This window comes from Panthera onca, chromosome C1 (genome assembly GCF_046562875.1).
Source record: "Panthera onca isolate mPanOnc1 chromosome C1, mPanOnc1 haplotype 2, whole genome shotgun sequence".
NCBI classification, from domain to species: domain Eukaryota; kingdom Metazoa; phylum Chordata; class Mammalia; order Carnivora; family Felidae; genus Panthera; species Panthera onca.
The window spans coordinates 84,186,252-84,201,769 of record NC_138346.1 but is presented as its reverse complement, the minus strand read 5'-3'; the positions used below and the strand labels follow the sequence as shown (position 1 = coordinate 84,201,769).

The following is a 15,518-nucleotide window of genomic DNA, read 5'->3' as shown; positions in this document are numbered from 1 at the left end:
GAGAATAGTTTTTACTGATTGTTTTATTAATTATACATAGAAACATCTTAGGAAAATCTTACTGTTGACATGCTAGTAAATATACTGAAGTCATTCCTGATACAAAGTGACTAAGAAGTGAAAATTCATTGCTAGCAAACACTGGACCTTCAGTTTTATTCACTGATTTAAAACTTTTATGTAATTCATAGTTGGTAATAAAGAGAGCATATTCTTTTCAACATAGAACTTCACAAAGATTGGTAATGTATGCTATGCAACTAGACATATATATGGATAAATTTAAATTTTGCTGCTTAAAATCTTTTTTTTTTAATTTTTTTTTTAATGTTTATTTACTTTGGAGAGATAGGGAAGAGCATGAGCAGGGGAGGGGCAGAGAGAGAGACACAGAATCCACAGCAGGCTCCAGGCTCTGAGCTGTTAGCACAGGGCCCGACGTGGGGCTCGAACTCACCAACCGTGAGATCATGACCTGAGCCGAAGCCGGATGCTCAACGGACTGAGCCACCCAGGTGCCCCAAAAATCTTTTTAAAAAATGAAATTTACATGATTTTCAGAATAAATGCAACACATTTCATTATTTTGTACTTAAAAAGGACACAGTGCCTTAAAGCTGAAAGGTAATTTGTTTTTGTTTGTTTATTTTATTTAAAGTTTGAGAGAGAGAGAGCACACACAAGTGGGGGAGGGGCACAGAGAGAGAGGGAGACAGAGAATCCCAAGCAGGCTCCCACCATCCATGCAGAGCCTGATGCGGGGCTTGAACTCATGAACCACAACGAGATCACAACATGTCAGGTATCCCTAAAATTACAGCATTCTAATTTGGATCAGTTAGCACCTTCTAAGAATGTGCTAAGCATCTTGGAGTACTGCACATAATGACAGAGTATAGGTAAATAAAAAAGAGTTTTAAGATTTAAATGTATATATTGGATATTTAGAAAAGAGTATGCTTTAAATCAGGCTGGCCTTATGTATATGGGTGAAGAGAAAATTCTAAACCCCCAAAAAATCCTTCTCACTGATATCAAAAATTATACCCTAACATGAAATACATTTCATTGTATGGTTCTATCATGTATTCCATAGACGGCTTTTCCAGATAGTCTTTCTCTAAAATTTTGTGGAAATTGTGTCTATTTTCCCCCTGCTGAAGAAATGCCTGATTACATTATACACTAAAGTATTAAGATCCAAGTTTAAACTCAAGGTTTTGATCTCTGTTATACCGGATATATAATGATTGCAAGGAAAAAAAAACATTTAAAATTGCTAACAGTCGTTTACTGTCCTGAGGAAGAGATTTCTATCCTTCCTTGACAACAATCTCCATAGAGAGTGCCAGGAGGACACTGATGTGATCTCAGGCAGAAAGAGGTGTCCAGAAGTAGAGGACGGGATGTGGAATCAGAAGGCTGACAGGCCTAGGGTAAACCTTACCTAGTTTAGAGTTGTGCTCAGGGCCTAAATTGCTTTTGAAGAATGACAAAGAACATTAAGTAATTTATTCAGGGGGAAAAATTCAAGCAGTAATGTAATAGTTTAAGTATTTGATGACTCACTGCAGTAAAGGGACTATAGATTTGAGTTCACAGAAAATGTCTCAGTGATAAGGCTGATGAAACGTTGTAATTGCCTTCAAGTATGGCATTAGAGCGCGTTTTTCAGGGGATGAAGCAGAACCTTGTCACCTGCTTGCTCTACCAAAATAAAAATAAAATTTTGAAATATTTTTCCCCAAGAGAACAGTTTATACCTATGAAAGAACATATTCAGTTACAGTAGATAATATTTATTTCTAAATTATTTAAATGGCCAAATGGTAGGTAGAATGAAGGATTTTGTTAGAAAGGAGAGATAACATGTCAAGGTGTTTGTCTACCCGACTGAAAAAATCTATGCAACACCTCTCGACTGCTACCATAGGATGCTGCCCACCATGGGTTGTCTTGACTATTTCCTAAGTATACTACATTAGACTTAGAAATATGCCCACTCCACAACATTTGTTGCCCATCAGGATTCCTGTCTCATACCAAAAATTCCAAAAAAAAAAAAAAAAAATGTAAACATGTTATAAAATACTTCTTTGGAAAGTCAATAGGCTTTGTTTTATTTAAAAAAAAGTAGTTTTTATAACCTTTTTAGTAGTACACTTCTTAAAATGTTAAAACATGCTGTTTTCTTTTAGAATCAAATGCATATTTTTAAAATATTTTACTAACGTGTTATCTTTTTGTTTGCTGTTAAGATGTATCAATATTTTTAACATTCATAGTTGATTTGAGCCAATTAAGGTACTTTTCAGAGTAGTCGTTAAAACTTTTTGTCAGAGGGCACACGGTATTTTTTTTCAATTGGTAATAAGTTTCTACACATATATGTAATTCTGTAACTATGGAGGCTCTATTATTTGTGGGTGCCAGCTCAGCACAATGCAAATACAAAGTTGTTTTATCGGTACAGAATTTTTGGTCCTTGTGTAAACATGAGTGCATTGCCTGAAAAAATGTTACCTATCTCTATCATCACTTTATTTGTAAGTAAATATTACAGGGGAAAAGCATGTATGAGGTAACATCAACCCAATATGAAGAAATCCTTATTACACAGAAAAATACACACAAATACACAAAGAAATCAAGTAGGTACTTTATTTCAAATAAATAGAGGTCTTCATTTACTTGAAATAAAGTATCTACATATATAATACCTACATGGCAAAGTGACAAAAGTTGAGAGAAAATACCTCTATAACAAAATAAACATAATTACAAAAACAAAGCCAGTGTTTTTCTAAATGATCAAATTCTTATCATCAGTATCCAATTCCATTTTATTTTTAATGTCCAATGAAGAAATACTTTATAAATAAAACTAAGGAGACTTTTATTACAAAAATCTAACGCAGTAAGACAATTTTCCTGCACCTATTTTTTTAATACCATAGTTTTATAAATCAAACACACAGATGCAGCTTTACCCAACCTGGAAGATCATCTACAATAAAATCAGTAAGGTGAAGAGCAGCAAGACTATATGACCCCAAAATATGCCACTCTGGCTTGGGAATTGTTTGAGTTGAAGGCAGTCAAGACCCAGTTGATGCAAGAAAAACTTTTACCCTTCCCTTGAGTATTTAAAGGAATTTAGACAGGAAGCCTTGCTCAGAGAGACAGCTCTGAAGGACCTATTTTTATGGTATGGCAAACTCTACTTACCAAATATCTGTTCCTTCTATCATCCTTTGAATTACCTTCCTCCTCTTTGAAGCCCCAGGCCTCTATCCCATATTTTAGCTCAGAATGGCATATAAACCTCAAATGCCCAACATGCCTTTGGGTCTCATTTTCTTTGTGGGGCCCCAAAAGAATGTAATTAAATTTGTTTTTATCCTATTAGTCTGTCCTATGTTAATGTGATTATTAGATTAGCCAAAGAACCAAGAGAGGTAGAGGAAAAAATATTCCCCCCCAAAAGAAGCTATTCATAAATGGGTATCATAAAGTCTCCCTGCCTGGTAACTTCCACACAAATTTTTATTGTTTTTATGAAAGAAAAGGAATAGTACATATTCCACCAGTGCATGTCTTCCACCTAAAATGCAAATCAAAACCACAAGAAATACTACCTCACACAAGTCAGAATGACTAGTATCAAAAAGACAAGAAATAGCAAGTATTACCAAGGATGTAGAGAAAAGAGAACTTTTAGTGCACTGCTGGTGGAAATATAAATTGGAAAATACTAGGGAGTTTCCTCAAAAAACTAAAAATAGAATTACTGTCTGTTCCAGTAATTCCATTTCTGGGTATTTACCTAACGAAAAAAAAATGCTAATTTGAAAAGATATATGCATCTCTATGCATATCACAGTGATATTTACAATCGCCATGATGTAGAAGTAACCATTGATAGAAGAATAAATAAAATATAGTATATATACACCATGGACTATTATTCAGCCATAAAAAAGAATGAAATCTTGCCATTTTGCAACATAGAGGGTATTGTGATAAGTGAAATAAGTCAGACAGAGAAAGACAAATGCCATATGACTTCACTTATATGTGGTATCAAACAAAATAAACAGCAACAGAAAAGAAAAACAGACTCATAAATATAGAGAACAAAGTAGAGATTGACAGAGAGGAGGGAGGTGGTGAGATTGGTGAAATAGGTGAAGAAGATTAAGAGGGACAAAATTCTCATTATAAAATAAATAAGTCACAGGGATAAAAAGAACAGCATAGGGGATACAGTCAATAATACCATAACAACTTTATATGGTGACAGATGGTAACTACACTTACTACGGTGAACATTTAGCAATGTTTATAATTGTAGAATCACTATGTTGTACACCTGACACATGTTGTCAACTGTACTTCAGTTAAAAACACAATGAAGCAAATCAATAAATAAAATGCTTTCTGAACAAATTTCTGCCTTTTTGAGGCCTCAGCTTTAAAGGAACAATGTATATCCTTTGACAATTACACAACTTCCGTTAGCCATTGTACTTTCAAGTAATCTTTCTGACCTGTTCCCTCTTGCTCTCTGCACAATTTATAGAGCAATAAAGTATGCTCCACTTTGGGGTATTTATTATTTTATTAAATGATTATTGAAATAATTTGTTCTTATTTTCCATCAGTCTTATTATTATGCTGCCATAATAAATTAGATTATAATATCTTCAAAGACAGGGTCTCATACTCATATGATCTCATACTTCTTAATATCCACCATAATCCTTAATGTGCTTGTTTGGATTTGATTTATCCAGCATTTGGAAGGGCTTCTAAGCTTACACTGATCAACTCCCTTCTCTGGAAATTTCTGTTATTAAAAGCGATCCTGTCCTCACTGGCACATAAATGTAACTGTAAGGCAGAAACTTGTCTCTCATGCTTAAGTAGGCACCATAGTCACGCAAAAAAAATCAGATTTTCCCCCTCAGAAATTGGAAATTTGTATGTGTTGTGTGTTTATTACAAAGCTACTTTTAGTACTTTGGGGGTGAGCCTCACAGTATTACAAAACACTGGGAAGAACCCCCTCACTCCCAGGAGTGACTCAGAAGGAAAGAGGCTGAGAAGTAAGCACTGAAATTCAGGGAAAGGGGATGTCACAGTGGTGGCACATGTGAGTACTACAGGAGGACACGCTAGCATGGTGTGACACAGGCTAAGTAAGGGCAAGAGGGTTGGACATGAAGCCACAAAGCTACCTGGGTTCCTCCTTCTCATTTGTATTTTTCTGCTTCTTCTCATGATCTCAGAGTTCCTCTGCTTACAGGTAACAGTAGAAAGCCTGTCACCTCAGAAAAATATGGAACATTCCGTGAGTTGGTAGCTCATCCTTGTGCAGGGGCCATGCTAATCTCTGTGTCATTAGAAATTGGACATTTGTAACTAAGGGGCCAAGTTTCTAAAAATATTTAAACTTTTTTTTAATGTTTATTTTTTTTGAGAGAGAGAGTGAGAGAAAGAGAGACAGAGTGTGAGCAAGGGAGGGTCAGAGAGAGAAAGGGAGACACAGAATCTGAAGCAGGCTCCAGGCTCTGAGCTGTCAGCACAGAGCCTGACATGGGGCTCGAACCCACAAACCGTGAGATCATGACCTGAGCTGAAGTCATTCACTTAACCGAGCCACCCAGGCGCCCTTCTCAAATTCTTTAAAACGGTGTCAATTTTACTACAAAATTTTAAACAGAATATCTGTGGAAGTTTCTAGCTGAGGTTCCCCGATCTGGATTCTTGGTTTTTCACCTTCTTCTTGATTCTACAAGTTGGCTACAGTTGGGTTTTTTTGTGGTTTCTAGTTGTGTATCCAGTTACTTAGTATTCTAACAAACTTAACAAATACATATAGCAATACATTCACTGGAATCAGCATAAAAAAAAAAACCACCCTGAAGTTAGAATCTTGGCTCCAAAATAAGGAAAATATATGGCCTTTACAACAAATTTTAAGAGAAAAATAATAATAATTTATCAAATTCCTTTCTATAAATGAACAAACATACCCATTTTGCTATCTATAAACAAACTAGGACCAAAATCATGTGAATAAAATATGGAAAACATCTTTGAGTATGAGGTGCATCAAGTTTTATTACAAGAATTTAATAAAAATAATCAGTCTATTAAAATATATTTGAAGAATCCCATATATGTTTGCTTCATTCTTCTGTCCATCTTAAGTTTCCAGTAGGTATGCAAGTTTTCTTTTCCCTGCTAGACTTCTCACACCAACATCAAAATAAAGCTGTCTTTAGGAAGTGATTTTATCATCCCTAAATTCATTTCATTTTCAATGATAGATAATGAAACATATTTTGTTTATGAAAAGTCAATGTCCCCTATCTTAGAAAATTAAGACTACACTATCCCATTAGTAAATGGGAAAAAATAGTACCATCATAAGGAGGTCAAATGATACCTTTGGGATTTGGTTAACAAAAGTACTTTAAGGGAGAACATCTGTCATGAGAGACAATTTCTTTTTGTAAGAAGCACATAGACTCTATACGGTAGAAAAATACTTTATTCGTAAGGAAGCCAGAAAGAGTAGAAACCATTTATCTGTGAGTCTATTTCTTGAACCTTTATTATTCTGGTTTCTTAAATAATGTTACTAAAATTGGTATTTAGAAATAAAAAGACAGGTTTCACACACAGTAAATAAAGTGATCACTCCAGGGAAGAAAATATTCGACATGGCTATGTATAAATTGAATAATATATTAAGAATTTTGATATTATGAATAGAAGTGACATTTTAATGCCTAGTAGTTTCTTGGAAAGCAGCATAGCACAGTGATGAAAAATAAGAAGCTTTAAATTTCTCCACCAACATGTGGCTACATTAGAATTTTAACAATCAAAACATCTGAGGTTTAGTCCAGGTAGAGAGACTAGTTGTAGGATACTAGATGGAAAGACTAGAAAGGTACTGTATTTCTTTAATCCATTGCATTGTGACTGAATGATCTGCCACAAAGCCTTTGGCAACTTTTCCTTTGAAGTTCATCTTACGAAAAGAAAATGAATGAACCCTGCTTACGACTTACTAGTAATAACTCACCCTAATCTTGCCAAGGAAAGATCTACTACCAGGTTTCTAATAATCTTAGGTTTTTGTCATCCTAACTCCTTTCAAAGAAAAGCTTTTATTCTTTGAAAAAACATTAGAATAAAATTCCTTGTGAGATTACTTTACATTTCCTATTCATAGGCCCCAAATAATAGCACACCAGAGTAACAGCAGCAGCCTAATATGTTTACCACGTGTCTGACTGTTGATTACCCTTTATTTAGAAAAATGTACTTGAGATCAGGTATGGGTTTTCTACAGCCATGTGGCAAAATGGAAAAATCATTGTTCTGGGAGTAAGACTCCTCCAAAGGCTCTTGGGTGATCTTGAAGAAGTCATTTGAATTCCCCTTGGCTCACTATATGAATTCAACATATGGGGCCATGAAAACGATATTCTCACCACCTCAATAAGATCAGTATAATTAAGATTGAAAGTTGATTTTATCTATTCAAAGGAAAGATAAACATACCCCCCAAAATTGCTATTCCCATCTATTGGAATAGATAATTGAATTTGCATGCGGCTTACTCTGGATGATTTAGAAGTAGAGGTGAGGCTCCAAGAAACAGGCTAAGTGAACAAACATATTGCCCATATTTTATTTCACATAACAAACGTTAGCTATTGTGGTGGCTGACTCTCCTTTTTTGGGCCAGAAAAAAACAGTTTACACTGCTTCTATACAAGATTTTCATAGCCAGGTTTTATGTTTTTATCATACGGAAAAGCTGCCGGAAGAGCTTTGATATCATAAACTGCCAATGAGTGGGAGGAACCTAAATGGTCTTTTTTTTTTTTTTTTAAAGGAAGTGGCATATGGGAAATTAGAAAGGGAAGTAAGAAAGAATACAGAGAAGGAAAGTAAAGACAAGGGGAAATACCAGGGTCTCCAGTTACCAGGTAGCATGTCAGAAATATTAGGAATTCAATCAGAATTTTTAAATATTTTTTCTGGAAGTATTAATAGGATAAAATGCATACCTTTTTTTGTCATATTTCCTTATGTTCTTTTCCTCAACATTAGTCTACCATCCATAAATAAAAAATAATATATCACTGACCAAAAGCCAGGATCTGGATTGCTCAACAGTATTGAAGACTAGAGAGTGGTTGTTGCATGCTTGTCACCTTTCGTCTATTTCTAAGCTTGATGTAGAAATACAAACAGATATCGCTGAACAAAGCCTTAGTAAGACACAACTGTGACTCAAGTTGTCCTTTTGATTCAACACCTTCTGGTGAGTATATCTAGCCAGAAGCAATGCAAACTGGGATTTAGAAACAGGACCAGCTGTCCAATGGAGTCAGACTCTTCAAAACTAGTGGTATTTTCTCTGAGAAGTAATTGAAATGAACAAGAAATTTATTCTTGCTTCAGTTTAGGGAATGGAGAAAATGCATATTAAGAAGTGAGAAAGGAGGATGAATTGACTTAAAAAAAATCGAAGAGACATTCTGGTAAGGGCAAATGAATAAGAGTTTAAGGCAGTTTACAGTAAATATTTTGGTGCTATTATATACATAGTTTTCTTTGGTTATTTTTTCCAGTTTCTTCTAACCTATCTGCACATTGAAGTGATTATGACCAACTGGATTTGAATTTATATAAGTTTATAAAATGCTACTTTAGTACCCATAGAACATTTATATTTTTACTGCATAGGTTATATTTAATACTGCATAGAAATTTTAGTGAATAAAAGCATATCAGTCGGCTGGGGATGCCATAACAAAATACTAAAGACTGGATGGATGAAAAATGTATTTTCTCACAATTCTCGAGGCTGGAATTTCAAAATCAAGATGCAGGCAGGGTTGGTTTCTCTGAAGCCTCTCCCCTTGGCTTATAGCTGGCTGCCTTCTCACTGTGTCCACACATGATCATTCTTCTGCGCACACACATATCTGATGTCTCTTTGTCTTAAAAGGACACTGGTCCTTTCAGATTAGAGCTCCATACATATGACTTAATTTGCTTTAATGATATATTTAAAGACTTTATCTCAAAATATAGTCATATTAGGGGTTAAGGCTTTGACATATGAATTTTGTGGGTACAGAATTCAATATGCAACAAGCATGTGGTTATTCACTTATTATGAAGGAATTCCTTGATCCTTTATTCATACATCTCTTTAAGATAAGCATCACTAAGATTTAAGTTTTAACTTCTCCTTTAATGGGATTAATGTAACTAGATTTATCAGGCCATTTTCAGAAAATGTATTAGAAAAATATTCAAATGTCAAATAAGATGCTGATCAAACCAGGGCACCTGGGTGGCTCAGTCAGTTGAGCATCCAACTTCGGCTCAGATCATGATCTTGTGGTTTGTGAGTTCGAGCCCCGCGTCGGGTTCTGTGCTCTCGGCTCAGAGCCTGGAGCCTGCTTCAGATTCTGTGTCTCCCTCTGTTTCTGTTCCTCCCCCACTCAGGCTATGTCTCTCTCTGCCTCTCAAAAAAATGAATAAACGTTAAAAAAAAAGATGCTGATCAAACCAATATTTTTAAGTAGCTGTTCTAATATGAAAGCCAGCAACACTATCAACTTTGGGACACTATGGAAATGCTACACAGTCTAATTAAGCCACAGTGGCATGTTATTGTAGTAACTTTATTTTAGGGTAATAGTTTTGAAGAAAAAAAGATCACAATGATTACATATAACTATCAGAAAAATGGCATGAAGTTTGGAAACAACTGATAGATAACTGAGTATTCTTTTGTTGCTTGATTTTGTATTTGCTTATCCATTTGTAGGAATAGAAGTTAATTTATACATTTTTGTCAGGAAGGGACACAAATAATTTTTGTTCAATGGAAGAGATAACCCCAAAAGTTTTAATTTATTGCCTTGAAAAAAAAAACAGCCTTATACCTAACCCAAGAATCTTATCCTAATATTTCTCTTTAAAATTGCCTCTATACTATGTCATCAAATGACCTTTGAACTGATTTAAACTTGCTGGCTCAGTCATTATAATGGGTTAAATAGAATCTTGGAAAAATTGTTCATGTAAAATTTACCTTCTTGAAAATGATAATTAAATACAATCAATAAACATTTATTAATTAATATCTTTTATCAGTATATTAGAATACAGAATCTAATCTGAAAATCTGAATCCTTAATAAGAACTACAATACCAAAAGATTACAGTATTTTAATTTAAAAATTACTTCCCATGCTTTTAGAGAAAAGTGGAAAATTGGAAATTTAAGACAAACAACTGAAACATTTAAAAAATGATATTCTTTCATTTAGAAGTTTGTTGATTATAAATTTATGTAGGAAAAGATTATGTATATTCCCAAATTTCTTATTGTTTTCCAATGTTAATATTTAATAAACACATGTTGATTAAACCTCTGTGCGGACACTATGAGTACATATTTATAAAAATAAAATGGGAGAATATGATTTTAATCTATAAAAATTTATAGTAAAGTTAACTGTATCTAGTCCCCAGTAGCTAACCTAATAGATCTTGAACTCCCTATGGTTAAAAGGGACACAGTGACCGTCACATTGACTCTAGGTATTTTTCAGAGAAGGAAAATCCCAGTGGTTTTTTAACCAAAGAAATCTAGCCTAGTATCATGGCAGGTAAGAAATCAGCTAGCTGGACTGTTGGTCATATAACCATGAACATAAGATACTTTTTGCCTAGTCCTAGTGGGTCAACTTTTCTGTCTCTTCAATATTCAAAGCCAGGAATCGTCCCCTGAAGCTTTGCTTACCTATGAAGCTAGGCTGAATTAGATATCTCTGAATCCATTTCAAATTATATAGTCTATAACTTATATAAATTATATATAAATATATAAATTATATATCTTATTATATGATTCTACCTCCTATATTCCATGATCTCAAGAAAAAGAGAAACTGTTAACTTTATAATTCAACTAATTTAGTGTTTGATATCTGTTTCTTGAATAAGTAAAATGGGGGTAAAATATATTTGATTGACCAGCCAAAGTAAATTAAGCAACCCAAAATAAAAACTTGAGTATCTTCAAAAACATAGGGACCTTCTATACCTACATAAGAGTGTACCTACACACAAAAGGTGGCTCTATACGCACAAACATTAATACGTTAATTATAAAAAAAAAATTCCCCACTAAACTGAGGGTTGATGAGGTGTGGGAGGGAGGGGAGGGTAGGTGATGGGCATTGAAGAGGGCATCTTTTGAGATGAGCACTGGGTGTTGTATGGAAACCAATTTGACAATAAATTTCATAAAAAAATCCCCCCAAATAATAGCTTATCCAAAGAATTCAACAATTTTGTTTGTTTACAAGTCTTACTGGGCATTTAAACACAGTCTGAATCTGAATCAGTCTGAATCTAATCAAAACTCTACACCTTTAACTGGCAATTACTATGATGTAGCTTTTTCCACTGTCACATCACAACTATGAGTTTATGAAGCATTTATTTTTAAATCATTGGGACTTGTAGTTATTAGCATATAAAAGTTACAGAAATATTTGAAATGTCCCAAATATAAAACTGAATTCTATTTCAAAGGAAGGTTTTGTTGCACATTTAAGTGCCTGAAAATAAGGCATATAATAGAGAGACTGCTAGATCTTTTACTTTGACAATATCACTGAAAATGGCTATAAAATCTGACGGAAACACTGAAAGATTACCTCTGCGAGGGATTACCTCTGAGGGGGATGTAGAATCCATTTTGTTTTTAAACTGACCCTGAAGATGTGTCAAACATTTGTAATATCCACAATAAAGAGTTCAAAGACATGACTGGGAGATTTCTTAGGCTTGGAATAAAACATTCAGTTTAGTGAGTCTACTTATTTCATGCAATGGGGTGGAAACTGATGTAGAGAAAGTCTTTCAATTGTCCTTTATCTGTATCTATTAATTGCCACTCATCAAAGTGGCACAGCTAAACTATGCAAAAAGTATTTTTAACTGCCAAACTAGTACAAGGAAACACCAAAAGCCTCCTTCTTGATCAAAAACAAAAAAGGTTATTTTTTTTCAGTGCTTAAGAAAAAAAAATTCTACCTCATCCATATCAATAGTCCACCTGCTTTGACCTTCCAACATGAGATAAAATGTAAGTTATTCTCACACATCAGCAAGGATGTAAAGTATTTTAAGAACAACCATGTGAGATAAAAATGTCAATAATATATTCATTCCTTCTACTAAGATGCAGCCTTTTGCAGTCCAATAATTCAATGAGGAAAAGAGATTATGCAACTCAGGTTTTCTGAACTTCTTACCTTGTAAGCTTTATAAGAGGTTGTTGTTATAGCCAAGCAGTTACTGTTATGCAAGAACTAAACCTTTCTGTTTCTTTGATAGATCTGCTCCATTAATTCTCATTACATTTTTATAAGTAAGTATTATTTAAAATGATACATTATTTTACTCTTCTTGGAAATCACTCATAGGAAAGATACTCTGATAGAAATGTTACACAAAAATGTAGGCAATTTGTTCCTCATTGGAATAAAATATATCCCAACAATTAGCAAGTACTATATCCCATTACCAACCTTATTCTATTGTATCAATCAAAAAGTTTGTTCCTTAGTCAAGAAAACACTTTATTTATTGCCATTTATATATCCTGGTATGTTTCAAAGACTTTGGTAGTTGTCTCCTTGTAATATTTCAGCTTTTAAGCTGCTTCCCTGCCTCACTGAGCTCACATAAGATACATCTGAAAGCTTTAGTACAAATTTACTTCGAATAAAGTCTTCAATTCATTTTCATGGCACCAAAAAGACAGCTTTAATAACTGCAATGACAAATAAACTGGAAATCATTCCAGGCCTTTTCACTTAACTGACAAGTAGAACACTCTCATAATGAGCCGCAGGTTTTACGTTTTCTCTTTGACCATAATAGCTTCATTTAAGAGCGTCAGACCCTGACACTTCATCATTTATCTACATTATTTCTCATCTTCTTTCAAATAAATTATGGAATACTAGACTGAGCACATAAAAACAAAGTGACTTGTTATCAGTAAACAGCAAGATAAATTGTCCAGAAGTTCCTCATTTAGTTCCCTTTAAATTTAAGGGCAAGTTATTGGGTGCACCTTTTTTAACTTCCAGTGTTTGCATTTTTACAGCCATCTTATTTCTCTTGCCACTGGCCTCTGTGCACTCATCCAGAGCCTGATGTGGAAGGCATAAAGTAATCCCATTATCCCAAGGTTGGCCGCTAAAGTACAAAGAAGCATAAGGGGAGAAAGTCAAATAAAAAACTTGGAAAGTGATTTCTCCACATCTGTAAAACCCCCATTCCATAATATATCTTGTCATACTAGGAAATGTGACACTTCCAAAGTAATGAACAGTGCAACTGTAACTCTTTTAGCCCGTGGAAATAAAGCACTGATTTTAAATGGATGGGTGAATGCGATCTCTTCTCATTGAATTCCCCCCTCCTTTTTTAACCATATAGAATTGGAGAAAATCAAATAAAATCACTATCATATTGTGTTTCTTTTTAAAAGGGTTGACCAAATTTATAGAAATCTTCACATCTTGTACTTCTTCCTTCTTTGATATTAACTTACAAAGATTTGCAGAATCATGTCAGATTAATAAGTACAAAAACAATATTTAAGAAACCATTAAAACATCAGTTTTTGTAGTGTGGTGTACATATTGAATTCTTGGCTGTGCACTATAGTTGAGAATAAAGGATGTACAGTGCAGATAGTCACAGGGTGATGGTTTATTAACCCATTTTCAATTACTTCAGTTATTCTGGAATTAATGCTGAAAAAAGTGTACTGTATTTTGTTTTGGTTTCCTACCTACTCAAATCCATTTGATCATAAGTATTTCAAATTTAGTAACATTATTATATGGAAATTTACTCACAGATGACTTAACAACAGTTATGGATCCTCTACTCTGAGCAAAATCCTGATACAGGGAAATACAAGGAAAAATATATATTCTATTATCTGTGTTCGAAGAGCTCTAGGGGAAAAAAAAGTTGCTCTAGGGGAAAAAAAAGTTGCTCATTTAATTTTGGCACACTACTTAACTTCTGAGATGCAACGGTGGTGGGAATAATTTAAAGTGTTAATTTCTATGCCTCCATCACTTATCCTGTGAGGGACTGGAATAGTCCAAGTTGTAGTTTCTGAGAAGATGGTGAAAGAGTATGGTCCTCTGGCTCCTTTTAGATAAAGATGTACCAGAAACAGAGATTAATAGATCTGTCACCCAATAAAAGTCATAGAGGGGCTGGTGGATCTGTAGGGGCAAAGGATGAAGGTTAGGGCTGTATATGGGTGGGGGAGGGTAGAGAAGTGGAGATGTAGGGAATAAAAGGTAGAAAAACCCGGAATAGAAGCAGATTATAAACCTGAAAAGGGAACAAAAATAGTAAGATATAACAACTAGGGATTCTGAGTTTGAAAATATCACAAAAATAGAAAACTCGATATATAGCTCAAATTGATACAACTGAAGAATTAGTCAATGAAAGGGTAATTTAGATGAAGTTCATTCAGAAGAATTAAAAAGGGAGAATGTTACCACAAGAATGGGGATAGAAGTGAAAGGGTCAAGTTGATATCCTAAAAATAGAAAAAGAGTAAAAAAAAAAAAAACAGATCATAGGAAGCCTTTAATGGATTAATGCTATATATTCACATATATATGCATATATATACACATACATATATATATGGCATCATAAAAATAGTTAAAACTGATTTATAAGGTTCAAGGAAACCAATGAAAACTGGAAGCAAATACATAGAGTACTACTCTTGCATTTCAGTGTGTTTAGAGATGTGAAAGAATGTTGCTTAAACACAATTAGTAACCATATTAAAAACATGTTTGTAAGGTTATGGATTATCTTGCACTTATCTTTATGTTTTCAGCCCAAAGAGTATTGCCCAGCTCTTAGTACTTAAAATAGATGTGTAATTATCTAAACTTTCTCCTTAACCAGCATTATAAGCTATCATTATTAAAGAATAAGTTCTATTTTTGTTTATGCTAAGTTTATAAAAACTAAGGTTGCCTAGTTGCATATTTTACAAATATCACCTAACAAAACAATTTAAGTCCAATAATTACATAAATAATGCCTTCTATGGACCAGCTTCTTTTAGCCAGGAACAAAAGATAGAGAAATAAATAATATATGGTCCATGATTAATTATAGCTTTCATAAATCAGTAAGTTGAATAAATACAGGATTTCCAGTAAGTTGAATAAATATAGGATTTCCATATATGATGACACAAATAAAGATCACTTTAGCCAGCAGGAAACCAGATATGGGGGTCTGGGGAATTTTTCTAGATAAGGCAACACCAGCCAAATCTTAAGAGTAGATACATATTTATGAGTTAGAAGACTCACTTCTATTCAACTGCTCAT

At 34.0% G+C, this 15,518-nt stretch overlaps 1 long non-coding RNA gene and 1 other non-coding gene across 3 annotated transcripts in view; both read right to left on the bottom strand.

Annotated features, from left to right (window-relative positions):
• LOC144617058 (uncharacterized) overlaps window positions 1–15,518 on the bottom strand; it is a 379,073-nt gene that overhangs the window by 44,548 nt on the left and 319,007 nt on the right. The gene's annotated exons all lie outside the window — the stretch shown is intronic.
• LOC132674029 (U6 spliceosomal RNA) lies at window positions 5,336–5,441 on the bottom strand. Its single transcript, XR_009608354.1, has one exon. It is a non-coding gene; the product is annotated as a U6 spliceosomal RNA (small nuclear RNA).